This window comes from Myodes glareolus, chromosome 27 (genome assembly GCF_982192425.1).
Source record: "Myodes glareolus chromosome 27, mMyoGla1.1, whole genome shotgun sequence".
Classification (NCBI taxonomy): Eukaryota; Metazoa; Chordata; class Mammalia; order Rodentia; family Cricetidae; genus Myodes; species Myodes glareolus.
The window spans coordinates 18,110,944-18,123,984 of NC_142052.1; positions in this window are offsets into that span (position 1 = coordinate 18,110,944).

Genomic DNA, 13,041 nt, shown 5'->3' on the forward strand with positions numbered 1-13,041 from the left:
TTTCTCTGAAAGAGAAGCTGTCTGTTTCAACACCTTAATTCACTGTGCGAATTGAATGGAGTGTTGCTTCACTTTCTAAATGCTGTACTTTCAGAGAAAATCACTTTCCTTTGAAAGTGCCTTAAGCTACATATGAGCATTCAACAGCAAATCACATGAGTTTCTCTGAAAGAGAAGCAGTCTGTTCCAAAACTTCAATTCACAGTGCGAGTGAATGTAGTGTTGCTTCACTTTCTAAAGGCTGTACTTTCAGAGAAAATCACTTTCCTTTGAAAGTGCCTTAAACTTATTACAAGCATTCACAAGAAACTCATGCATTTCTCTGAAAGAGAAGCAGTCTTTTCCAACACTTCAATTCACTGTGCGAAGTGACTGGAGTGTTGCTTCACTTTCTAAATGCTGTACTTTCAGGGAAAATCACTTTCCTTTGAAAGTGCCTTAGGCTACATACAAGCATTCACCAGCAACTCACATGCATTTCTCTGAAAGAGAAGCAGTCTGTTTCAACATTTCAATTCACTGTGTGAAGTGAATGGAGTGTTGCTTCACTTTATAAATGCTGTAGTTACAAATATAATCACTTTCTTTTGAACTGCCTTGGGCTACATACAAGCATTCACCAGCAACTCACATGCATTTCTCTGAGAGAGAAGCAGTCTGTTTCAACACTTCAATTCACTGTGCGAAGTGAATGGACTGTTGATTCACTTTCTAAATGCTGTAGTTACAAATATAATCACTTTCCTTTGAAACTGCCTTTGGCTACACACAAGCATTCACCAGCAACACACATGCATTTCTCTGAAAGAGAAGCAGTCTGTTTCAACACTTCAATTCACTGTGCGAAGTGAATGGAGTGTTGCTTCACATTCTAAAGGCTGTATTTTCAGAGAAAATCACTTTCCTTTGAAAATCCTCAGGCTACATACAAGCATTCACCAGCAACTCACATGCATATCTCTAAAAGAGAAGCAGTCTGTTTCAACACTTCAATTAACTGTGAGAAGTGAATGGAGTGTTGCTTCACTTTCTAAATTCTGTACTTTCAGAGAAAATCACTTTCCTTTGAAAGTGCCTTAAGCTACTTACGAGCATTCACCTGCAAATCACATGAGTATCTCTGAAAGAGTAGCAGTCTGTTCCAACACTTCAATTCACTGTGCGATATGACTGGAGTGTTGCTTCACTTTCTAAATGCTGTACTTTCAGAGAAAATCACTTTCCTTTGAACGTGTCTTAAACTAATTACAAGCATTCACAAGAAACTATATTAATTTCTCTGAAAGAGAAGTAGTCTGTTCCAACACTTCAATTCACTGTGCGAAGTGAATGGAGTGTTTCTTCACTTTCTATATGCTATACTTTCAGAGAAATTCATTTTCCTTTGTAACTGCCTTAAGCTGCTTATGAGCATTCAACAGCAAATCAGATGAGTTTCTCTGAAAGAGAAGCAGTCTGTTCCAACACTTCTATTCACTGTGCGAAGTGAATGGAGTGTTGCTTCACTTTCTAAGGGCTGCACTTTCAGAGAAAATCACTTTCCTTTGAAAAGCCTCAGGCTAAATACAAGCATTCACCAGCAACTCTCATGCATTTCTCTGAATGAGAAGCAGTCTGTTTCAACCCTTCAATTCACTGTGCGAAGTGAATGGAGTGTTGCTTCACTTTCTAAATTCTGTACTTTCAGAGAAAATCACTTTCCTTTGAAAGTGCCTTAAGCTACTTACAAGCATTCAACTGCAAATCACATGAGTTTCTCTGAAAGAGAAGCAGTCTGTTCCAACACTTCAGTTCACTGTTTGAAGTGACTGGAGTGTTGCTTAACTTTCTAAATGCTGTACTTTCAGAGAAAATCACTTTCCTTTGTAAGTGTCTTAAACTATTTACAAGCATTCACAAGAAACTACATTCATTTCTCTGAAAGAGAAGCAGTCTGTTCCAACACTTCAATTCACTGTGCGAAGTGAATGGAGTGTTGACTCACTTTCTAAAGGCTGTACTTTCAGAGAAAATCACTTTCCTTTGAAACTGCCTTAGGCTACACAGAAGCATTCACGAGCAACTCACATGCATTTCTCTGAAATAGAAGCAGTCTGTTCCAACACTTCAATTCACTGTGCGAAGTGAATGGAGTGTTGCTTCACTTTCTAAATACCGTAGTTACAGATATAATCAGTTTCTTTGGAAACAGCCTTAAGCTACTTATAAGCATTCACCAGCAAATCCCATGCGTTTCTCTGAAAAAGAAGCAGTCTGTTCCAACAGTTCATTTCACTGTGCGAAGTGAATGGAGTGTTGCTTCACTTTCTAAATGCTGTAATTTCAGAGAAAATCACTTTCTTTTGAAAGTGCCTTAAGCTACTTAAATGCATTCGCAAGAAACTCACAGGCATTTCTCTGAAAGTGAAGCAGTCTGTTCCAACACTTCAATTGACTGTGCTAAGTGAATGGAGTGTTGCTTCATTTTCTACATGCTGTACTTTCAGAGAAAATCACTTTTCTTTGAAACTGCCTTAGGCTTCATACAAGCATTCACCAGCAACTCACATGCATTTCTTGAAAGAGAAGCAGTCTGTTTCAACACTTCACTTCAGTGTGCGAAGTGAATGGAGTGTTGCTTCACTTTCTACATTCTGTACTTTCAGAGAAAATCACTTTCCTTTGAAAGTGCCTTAAGCTACTTATGAGCATTAACCAGCAAATCACATGAGTTTCTCTGAAAGAGAAGCAGTCTGTTCCAACACTTCAAATCACTGTGCTAAGTGACTGGAGTGTTGCTTCACTTTCTGAATGCTGTAGTTACAAATATAATCACTTTCTTTTGAAACTGCCTTGGGCTACTTACAAGCATTAATCAGCAACACATATGCATTTCTCTGAAAGAGAAGCAGTCTGCTCCAACACTTCAATTCACTGTGCGGAGTGAATGGAGTGTTGTTTCACTTTCTAAATGCTGTACTTTCAGAGAAAATCACGTTCCTTTGAAAGTGCCTTAAACTTATCACAAGCATTCACAAGAAACTCACATGCATTTCTCTGAAAGAGAAGCAGTCTGTTCCAACACTTCAATTCACTCTGCGAAGTGAATGGAGTGTTGCTTCACTTTCTAAATGCTGTACTTTCAGAGAAAATCACTTTCCTTTGAAACTGCCTTAGACTACATACAAGCATTCACCAGCAACTCACATGCATTTCTCTAAAAGAGAAGCAGTCTGTTTCAACCCTTCAATTCACTGTGCGAAGTGAATGCAGTGTTGCTTCACTTTCTAAATGCTGTACTTTCAGAGAAAATCACTTTCTTTGAAAGTGCCTTAAACTAATTACAAGCATTCACAAGAAACTCACATGCATTTCTCTGAAAGAGAAGCAGTCTGTTCCACACTTCAATTCACTGTGCGAAGTGAAGGGAGTGTTGCTTCACTTTCTAAATGCTGTAGTTACAAATATAATCACTTTCTTTTGAACTGCCTTGGGCTACTTACAAGCACTCACCAGCAACTTACATGCATTTCTCTGAAAGAGAAGCAGTCTGTTCCAACACTTCAATTCACTGTGCGAAGTGAATGGAGTGTTGCTTCACTTTCTAAAGGCTGTACTTTCAGAGAAAATCACTTTCCTTTGAAACTGCCTTAGGCTACATACAAGCATTCACCAGCAACTCACATGCATTTCTCTGAAAGAGAAGCAGTCTGTTTCAACACTTCAATTCATTGTGCGAAGTGAATGGAGTGTTGCTTCACTTTCTAAAGGCTGTACTTTCAGAAAAAATCACTTTCCTTTGAAACAGCCTTTGGCTACATACAAGCATTCACCAGCATCTCACATGCATTTCCCTGAAAGTGAAGCAGTCAGTTTCAACCCTTCAATTCACTGTGCAAAGTGAGTGCAGTGTTGCTTCACTTTCTAAATTCTGTACTTTCAGAGAAAATCACTTTCCTTTGAAACTGCCTTAAGCTACTTACGAGGATTCACCAGCAAATAACATGAGTTTCTCTGAAGGAGAAGCAGTCTGTTCAAACACTTCAATTCACTGTGCGAAGTGACTGGAGTGTTGCTTCACATTCTAAATGCTGTACTTTCAGAGAAAATCACTTTCCTTTGAAAGTGTCTTAAACTAATTACAAGCATTCACAAGAAACTACATTCATTTCTCTGAAAGAGAAGCAGTCTGTTCCAACACATCAATTCACTGTGCGAAGTGAATGGAGTGTTGCTTCACTTTCTACAGGCTGTACTTTCAGAGAAAATAACTTTCCTTTGAAAAGCCTCAGGCTAAATACAAGCATTCACCAGCAACTCTCATGCATTTCTCTGAATGAGAAGCAGTCTGTTTCAACCCTTCAATTCACTGTGCGAAGTGAATGGAGTGTTGCTTCACTTTCTATATTCTGTACTTTCAGAGAAAATCACTTTCCTTTGAAAGTGCCTTAAGCTCCTTACTAGCATTCACCTGCAAATCACATGAGTTTCTCTGAAAGAGAAGCAGTCTGTTCCAACACTTCAATTCACTGTTCGAAGTGACTGGAGTGTTGCTTAACTTTCTAAATGCTGTACTTTCAGAGAAAATCACTTTCCTTTGAAAGTGTCTTAAACTAATTACAAGCATTCACAAGAAACTACATTCATTTCTCTGAAAGAGAAGCAGTCTGTTCCAACACTTCAATTCACTGTGCGAAGTGAATGGAGTGTTGCTTCACTTTCTAAAGGCTGTACTTTCAGAGAAAATCACTTTCCTTTGAAACTGCCTTAGGCTACATAGAAGCATTCACGAGCAACTCACATGCATTTCTCTGAAATAGAAGCAGTCTGTTCCAACACTTCAATTGACTGTGCTAAGTGAATGGAGTGTTGCTTCACTTTCTACATGCTGTACGTTCAGAGAAAATCACTTTTCTTTGAAACTGCCTTAGGTTTCATACAAGCATTCACCAGCAACTCACATGCATTTCTTGAAAGAGAAGCAGTCTGTTTCAACACTTCACTTCAGTGTGCGAAGTGATTGGAGTGTTGCTTCACTTTCTAAATTCTGTACTTTCAGAGAAAATCACTTTCCTTTGAAAGTGCCTTAAGCTACTTATGAGCATTAACCAGCAAATCACATGAGTCTGTGAAAGAGAAGCAGTCTGTTCCAACACTTCAAATCACTGTGCTAAGTGACTGGACTGTTGCTTCACTTTCTGAATGCTGTAGTTACAAATATAATCACTTTCTTTTGAAACTGCCTTGGGCTACTTACAAGCATTAACCAGCAACACATATGCATTTCTCTGAAAGAGAAGCAGTCTGCTCCAACACTTCAATTCACTGTGCGGAGTGAATGGAGTGTTGTTTCACTTTCTAAATGCTGTACTTTCAGAGAAAATCACATTCCTTTGAAAGTCCCTTAGCTACTTACGAGCATTCACCAGCAAATCACATGAGTTTCTCTGAAAGAGAAGCAGTCTGTTCCAACACTTCAATTCAGTGTGCGAAGTGACTGGAGTGTTGCTTCACTTTCTAAATGCTGTACTTTCAGAGAAAATCACGTTCCTTTGAAAGTGTCTTGAACTAATTACAAGCATTCACAAGAAACTACATGCATTTCTCTGAAAGAAAAGCAGTCTGTTCTAACACTTCAATTAACTGTTCAAAGTGACTGGAGTGTTGCTTCACTTTCTAAATGCTGTACTTTCAAAGAAAATCACTTTCCTTTGAAACTGCCTTAAGCTACTTATGAGCATTCAACAGCAAATCAGATGAGTTTCTCTGAAAGAGAAGCAGTCTGTTCCAACACTTCAATTCACTGTGCAAAGTGAATGGAGTGTTGCTTCACTTTCTAAAGGCTGTACTTTCCGAGAAAATCACTTTCCTTTGAAACTGCCTTAGGCTACATACAAGCATTCACCAGCAACTCACATGCATTTCTCTGAAAGAGAAGCAGTCTGTTTCAACACATCCATTCACTGTGCGAAGTGAATGGAGTGTCGCTTCACTTTCTAAATGCTGTAGTTACAAATACAATCACTTCTTTTGAACTGCCATCGGCTACTTACAAGCATTCATCAGCAACTCACATGCATTTCTCAGAAAGAGAAGCAGTCTGTTCCAACACTTAAATTCACTGTGCGAAGTAAATGGAGTATTTCTTCACTTTCTAAATTCTGTACTTTCAGAGAAAATCACTTTCGTTTGAAAGTGTCTTAAACTAATTACAAGCATTCACAAGAAACTACATTCATTTCTCTGAAAGAGAAGCAGTCTGTTCCAACACTTTAATTCACTGTGCGAAGTGAATGGAGTGTTGCTTCACTTTCTAAATGCTGTACTTTCAGAGAAAATCACTTTCCTTTGAAACTGCCTTAGGCTATATAGAAGCATTCACCAGCAACTCACATGCATTTCTCTGAAGGAGAAGCAGTTTGTTTCAGCACTTCAATTCACTGTGCGAAGTGAATGGAGTGTTGCTTCACTTTCCAAATGCTGTACTTTCAGAGAAAATCACTTTCGTTTGAAACTGCCTTAAAGTACTTATGAGCATTCACCAGCAAATCACATGAGTTTCTCTGAGAGAGAAGCAGTCTGTTCCAACATTTCAATTCACTGTGCGAAGTGACTGGAGTGTTGCTTCACTTTCTAAATTCTGTACTTTCAGAGAAAATCACTTTCCTTTGAAAGTGCCTTAAACTAATTAAAAGCATTCACCAGCAACTCAAATGCATTTCTCTGAAAGAGAAGCAGTCTGTTCCAACACTTCAATTCACTGTGCGAAGTGAATGGAGTGTTGCTTCACTTTCTAAAGGCTGTACTTTCCGAGAAAATCACTTTCCTTTGAAACTGCCTTAGGCTACATACAAGGATTCACCAGCAACTCACATGCATTTCTCTGAAAGAGAAGCAGTCTGTTTCAACACTTCAATGCACTGTGCGAAGTGAATGGAGTGTTGCTTCACTTTCTAAGGGCTACACTTTCAGAGAAAATCACTTTCCTTTGAGAGTGCCTTAAACTACTTACGAGCATTCACCAGCAAAACACATGAATTTCTCTGAAAGAGAAGCAGTCTGTTCCAACACTTCAATTCACTGTGCGATGTGACTGGAGTACTGCTTCACTTTCTAAATGCTGTACTTTCAGAGAAAATCACTTTCCTTTGAAAGTGCCTTAAACTAATTAAAAGCATTCACCAGCAACTCAAATGCATTTCTCTGAAAGAGAAGCAGTCTGTTCCAACACTTCAATTCACTGTGCGAAGTGAATGGAGTCTTGCTTCACTTTCTAAATACCGTAGTTACAGATATAATCAGTTTCTTTGGAAACAGCCTTAAGCTACTTACAAGCATTCACCAGCAAATCACATGCGTTTCTCTGAAAAAGAAGCAGTCTGTTCCAACACTTCAATTCACTGTGCGGAGTGAATGTAGTGTTGCTTCACTTTCTAAATGCTGTACTTTCAGAGAAAATCACTTTCTTTGAGAGTGCCTTAACTAATTACAAGCATTCACAAGAAACTCACATGCATTTCTCTGAAAGAGAAGCAGTCTGTTTCAACACTTCAGTTCACTGTGCGAAGTGAATGGAGTGCTGCTTCACTTTCTAAATGCTGTACATTCAGAGAAAATCACTTTCCTTTGAAACTGCCTTAGGCTACATACAAGCATTCACCAGCAACTCACATGCATTTCTCTGAAGGAGAAGCAGTCTGTTTCAACACTTCACTTCACTGTGCGAAGTGAATGGATTGTTCTTCACTTTCTAGATGCTGTACTTTCAGAGAAAATCACTTTCCTTTGAAAGTGCCTTAAGCTACTTACAAGCATTCACAAGAAACTCACATGCATTTCTCTGAAAGAGATGCAGTCTGTTCCAAGACTTCAATTCAGTGTGTGAAGTGAATGGAGTGTTGCTTCACTTTCTAAATGCTGTAGTTACAAATATAATCACTTTCTTTTGAAACTGCCATGGGCTACTTAAAAGCATTCTACAGCAACTCACATGCATTTCTCTGAAAGAAAAGCAGTCTTTTCCAACAATTCAATTCACTGTGCGAAGTGAATGGAGTGTTGCTTCACTTTCTCAATGCTGTACTTTCAGAGAAAATCACTTTCCTTTGAAAGTGCCTTAAACTAATTAAAAGCATTCACCAGCAACTCACATGCATTTCTCTGAAATAGAAGCAGTCTGTTCCAACACTTCAATTCACTGTCTGAAGTGAACGGAGCATTGCTTCACTTTGCAAATGCCTTAGTTACAGAGATAATCACTTTCATTTGAAACTGCCTTGAGCTACTTGCAGGCATTCACCAGCAATTCACATGCATTTCTCTGAAAGAAAAGCAGTCTGTTCCAACAGTTCATTTCACTGTGCGAAGTAAATGGAGTGTTGCTTCACTTTCTAAATGCTGTACTTTCAGAGAAAATCGCTTTCCTTTGAAACTGCCTTGGGCTACTTACAGGCATTCACCAGCAACTCACATGTGTTTCTCTGAAAGAGAAGCAGTCTGTTTCAACACTTCAATTCACTGTGCGAAGTGAATGGAGTGTTGCTTCACTTTCTAAGGGCTGCACTTTCAGAGAAAATCACTTTCCTTTGAAAGTGCCTTAAACTACTTACGAGCATTCACCTGCAAATCACATGAGTTTCTCTGAAAGAGAAGCAGTCTGTTCCAACACTTCAATTCACTGTGCGAAGTGACTGGAGTATTGCTTCACTTTCTAAATGCTGTACTGTCAGAGAAAATCACTTTCCTTTGAAACTGTCTTAGGCTACATACAAGCATTCACCAGCAACTCACATGCATTTCTCTGAAAGAGAAGCTGTCTGTTTCAACACCTTAATTCACTGTGCGAATTGAATGGAGTGTTGCTTCACTTTCTAAATGCTGTACTTTCAGAGAAAATCACTTTCCTTTGAAAGTGCCTTAAGCTACATATGAGCATTCAACAGCAAATCACATGAGTTTCTCTGAAAGAGAAGCAGTCTGTTCCAAAACTTCAATTCACAGTGCGAGTGAATGTAGTGTTGCTTCACTTTCTAAAGGCTGTACTTTCAGAGAAAATCACTTTCCTTTGAAAGTGCCTTAAACTTATTACAAGCATTCACAAGAAACTCATGCATTTCTCTGAAAGAGAAGCAGTCTTTTCCAACACTTCAATTCACTGTGCGAAGTGACTGGAGTGTTGCTTCACTTTCTAAATGCTGTACTTTCAGAGAAAATCACTTTCCTTTGAAAGTGCCTTAGGCTACATACAAGCATTCACCAGCAACTCACATGCATTTCTCTGAAAGAGAAGCAGTCTGTTTCAACATTTCAATTCACTGTGCGAAGTGAATGGAGTGTTGCTTCACTTTCTAAATGCTGTAGTTACAAATATAATCACTTTCTTTTGAACTGCCTTGGGCTACATACAAGCATTCACCAGCAACTCACATGCATTTCTCTGAAAGAGAAGCAGTCTGTTTCAACACTTCAATTCACTGTGCGAAGTGAATGGACTGTTGCTTCACTTTCTAAATGCTGTAGTTACAAATATAATCACTTTCCTTTGAAACTGCCTTTGGCTCCACACAAGCATTCAGCAGCAACACACATGCATTTCTCTGAAAGAGAAGCAGTCTGTTTCAACACTTCAATTCACTGTGCGAAGTGAATGGAGTGTTGCTTCACATTCTAAAGGCTGTATTTTCAGAGAAAATCACTTTCCTTTGAAAATCCTCAGGCTACATACAAGCATTCACCAGCAACTCACATGCATATCTCTAAAAGAGAAGCAGTCTGTTTCAACACTTCAATTAACTGTGAGAAGTGAATGGAGTGTTGCTTCACTTTCTAAATTCTGTACTTTCAGAGAAAATCACTTTCCTTTGAAAGTGCCTTAAGCTACTTACGAGCATTCACCTGCAAATCACATGAGTATCTCTGAAAGAGAAGCAGTCTGTTCCAACACTTCAATTCACTGTGCGATGTGACTGGAGTGTTGCTTCACTTTCTAAATGCTGTACTTTCAGAGAAAATCACTTTCCTTTGAAAGTGTCTTAAACTAATTACAAGCATTCACAAGAAACTACATTCATTTCTCTGAAAGAGAAGTAGTCTGTTCCAACACTTCAATTCACTGTGCGAAGTGAATGGAGTGTTTCTTCACTTTCTATATGCTATACTTTCAGAGAAATTCATTTTCCTTTGTAACTGCCTTAAGCTGCTTATGAGCATTCAACAGCAAATCAGATGAGTTTCTCTGAAAGAGAAGCAGTCTGTTCCAACACTTCTATTCACTGTGCGAAGTGAATGGAGTGTTGCTTCACTTTCTAAGGGCTGCACTTTCAGAGAAAATCACTTTCCTTTGAAAAGCCTCAGGCTAAATACAAGCATTCACCAGCAACTCTCATGCATTTCTCTGAATGAGAAGCAGTCTGTTTCAACCCTTCAATTCACTGTGCGAAGTGAATGGAGTGTTGCTTCACTTTCTAAATTCTGTACTTTCAGAGAAAATCACTTTCCTTTGAAAGTGCCTTAAGCTACTTACAAGCATTCACCTGCAAATCACATGAGTTTCTCTGAAAGAGAAGCAGTCTGTTCCAACACTTCAGTTCACTGTTTGAAGTGACTGGAGTGTTGCTTAACTTTCTAAATGCTGTACTTTCAGAGAAAATCACTTTCCTTTGAAAGTGTCTTAAACTATTTACAAGCATTCACAAGAAACTACATTCATTTCTCTGAAAGAGAAGCAGTCTGTTCCAACACTTCAATTCACTGTGCGAAGTGAATGGAGTGTTGACTCACTTTCTAAAGGCTGTACTTTCAGAGAAAATCACTTTCCTTTGAAACTGCCTTAGGCTACATAGAAGCATTCACGAGCAACTCACATGCATTTCTCTGAAATAGAAGCAGTCTGTTCCAACAGTTCAATTCACTGTGCGAAGTGAATGGAGTGTTGCTTCACTTTCTAAATACCGTAGTTACAGATATAATCAGTTTCTTTGGAAACAGCCTTAAGCTACTTATAAGCATTCACCAGCAAATCCCATGCGTTTCTCTGAAAAAGAAGCAGTCTGTTCCAACAGTTCATTTCACTGTGCGAAGTGAATGGAGTGTTGCTTCACTTTCTAAATGCTGTAATTTCAGAGAAAATCACTTTCTTTTGAAAGTGCCTTAAGCTACTTAAATGCATTCGCAAGAAACTCACAGGCATTTCTCTGAAAGTGAAGCAGTCTGTTCCAACACTTCAATTGACTGTGCTAAGTGAATGGAGTGTTGCTTCACTTTCTACATGCTGTACTTTCAGAGAAAATCACTTTTCTTTGAAACTGCCTTAGGCTTCATACAAGCATTCACCAGCAACTCACATGCATTTCTTGAAAGAGAAGCAGTCTGTTTCAACACTTCACTTCAGTGTGCGAAGTGAATGGAGTGTTGCTTCACTTTCTACATTCTGTACTTTCAGAGAAAATCACTTTCCTTTGAAAGTGCCTTAAGCTACTTATGAGCATTAACCAGCAAATCACATGAGTTTCTCTGAAAGAGAAGCAGTCTGTTCCAACACTTCAAATCACTGTGCTAAGTGACTGGAGTGTTGCTTCACTTTCTGAATGCTGTAGTTACAAATATAATCACTTTCTTTTGAAACTGCCTTGGGCTACTTACAAGCATTTACTAGCAACACATATGCATTTCTCTGAAAGAGAAGCAGTCTGCTCCAACACTTCAATTCACTGTGCGGAGTGAATGGAGTGTTGTTTCACTTTCTAAATGCTGTACTTTCAGAGAAAATCACTTTCCTTTGAAAGTGCCTTAAACTTATCACAAGCATTCACAAGAAACTCACATGCATTTCTCTGAAAGAGAAGCAGTCTGTTCCAACACTTCAATTCACTCTGCGAAGTGAATGGAGTGTTGCTTCACTTTCTAAATGCTGTACTTTCAGAGAAAATCACTTTCCTTTGAAACTGCCTTAGACTACATACAAGCATTCACCAGCAACTCACATGCATTTCTCTAAAAGAGAAGCAGTCTGTTTCAACCCTTCAATTCACTGTGCGAAGTGAATGCAGTGTTGCTTCACTTTCTAAATGCTGTACTTTCAGAGAAAATCACTTTCTTTGAAAGTGCCTTAAACTAATTACAAGCATTCACAAGAAACTCACATGCATTTCTCTGAAAGAGAAGCAGTCTGTTCCACACTTCAATTCACTGTGCGAAGTGAAGGGAGTGTTGCTTCACTTTCTAAATGCTGTAGTTACAAATATAATCACTTTCTTTTGAACTGCCTTGGGCTACTTACAAGCACTCACCAGCAACTTACATGCATTTCTCTGAAAGAGAAGCAGTCTGTTCCAATACTTCAATTCACTGTGCGAAGTGAATGGAGTGTTGCTTCACTTTCTAAAGGCTGTACTTTCAGAGAAAATCACTTTCCTTTGAAACTGCCTTAGGCTACATACAAGCATTCACCAGCAACTCACATGCATTTCTCTGAAAGAGAAGCAGTCTGTTTCAACACTTCAATTCATTGTGCGATGTGAATGGAGTGTTGCTTCACTTTCTAAAGGCTGTACTTTCAGAAAAAATCACTTTCCTTTGAAACAGCCTTTGGCTACATACAAGCATTCACCAGCATCTCACATGCATTTCCCTGAAAGTGAAGCAGTCAGTTTCAACCCTTCAATTCACTGTGCAAAGTGAGTGCAGTGTTGCTTCACTTTCTAAATTCTGTACTTTCAGAGAAAATCACTTTCCTTTGAAACTGCCTTAAGCTACTTACGAGGATTCACCAGCAAATAACATGAGTTTCTCTGAAGGAGAAGCAGTCTGTTCAAACACTTCAATTCACTGTGCGAAGTGACTGGAGTGTTGCTTCACATTCTAAATGCTGTACTTTCAGAGAAAATCACTTTCCTTTGAAAGTGTCTTAAACTAATTACAAGCATTCACAAGAAACTACATTCATTTCTCTGAAAGAGAAGCAGTCTGTTCCAACACATCAATTCACTGAGCGAAGTGAATGGAGTGTTGCTTCACTTTCTACAGGCTGTACTTTCAGAGAAAATAACTTTCCTTTGAAAAGCC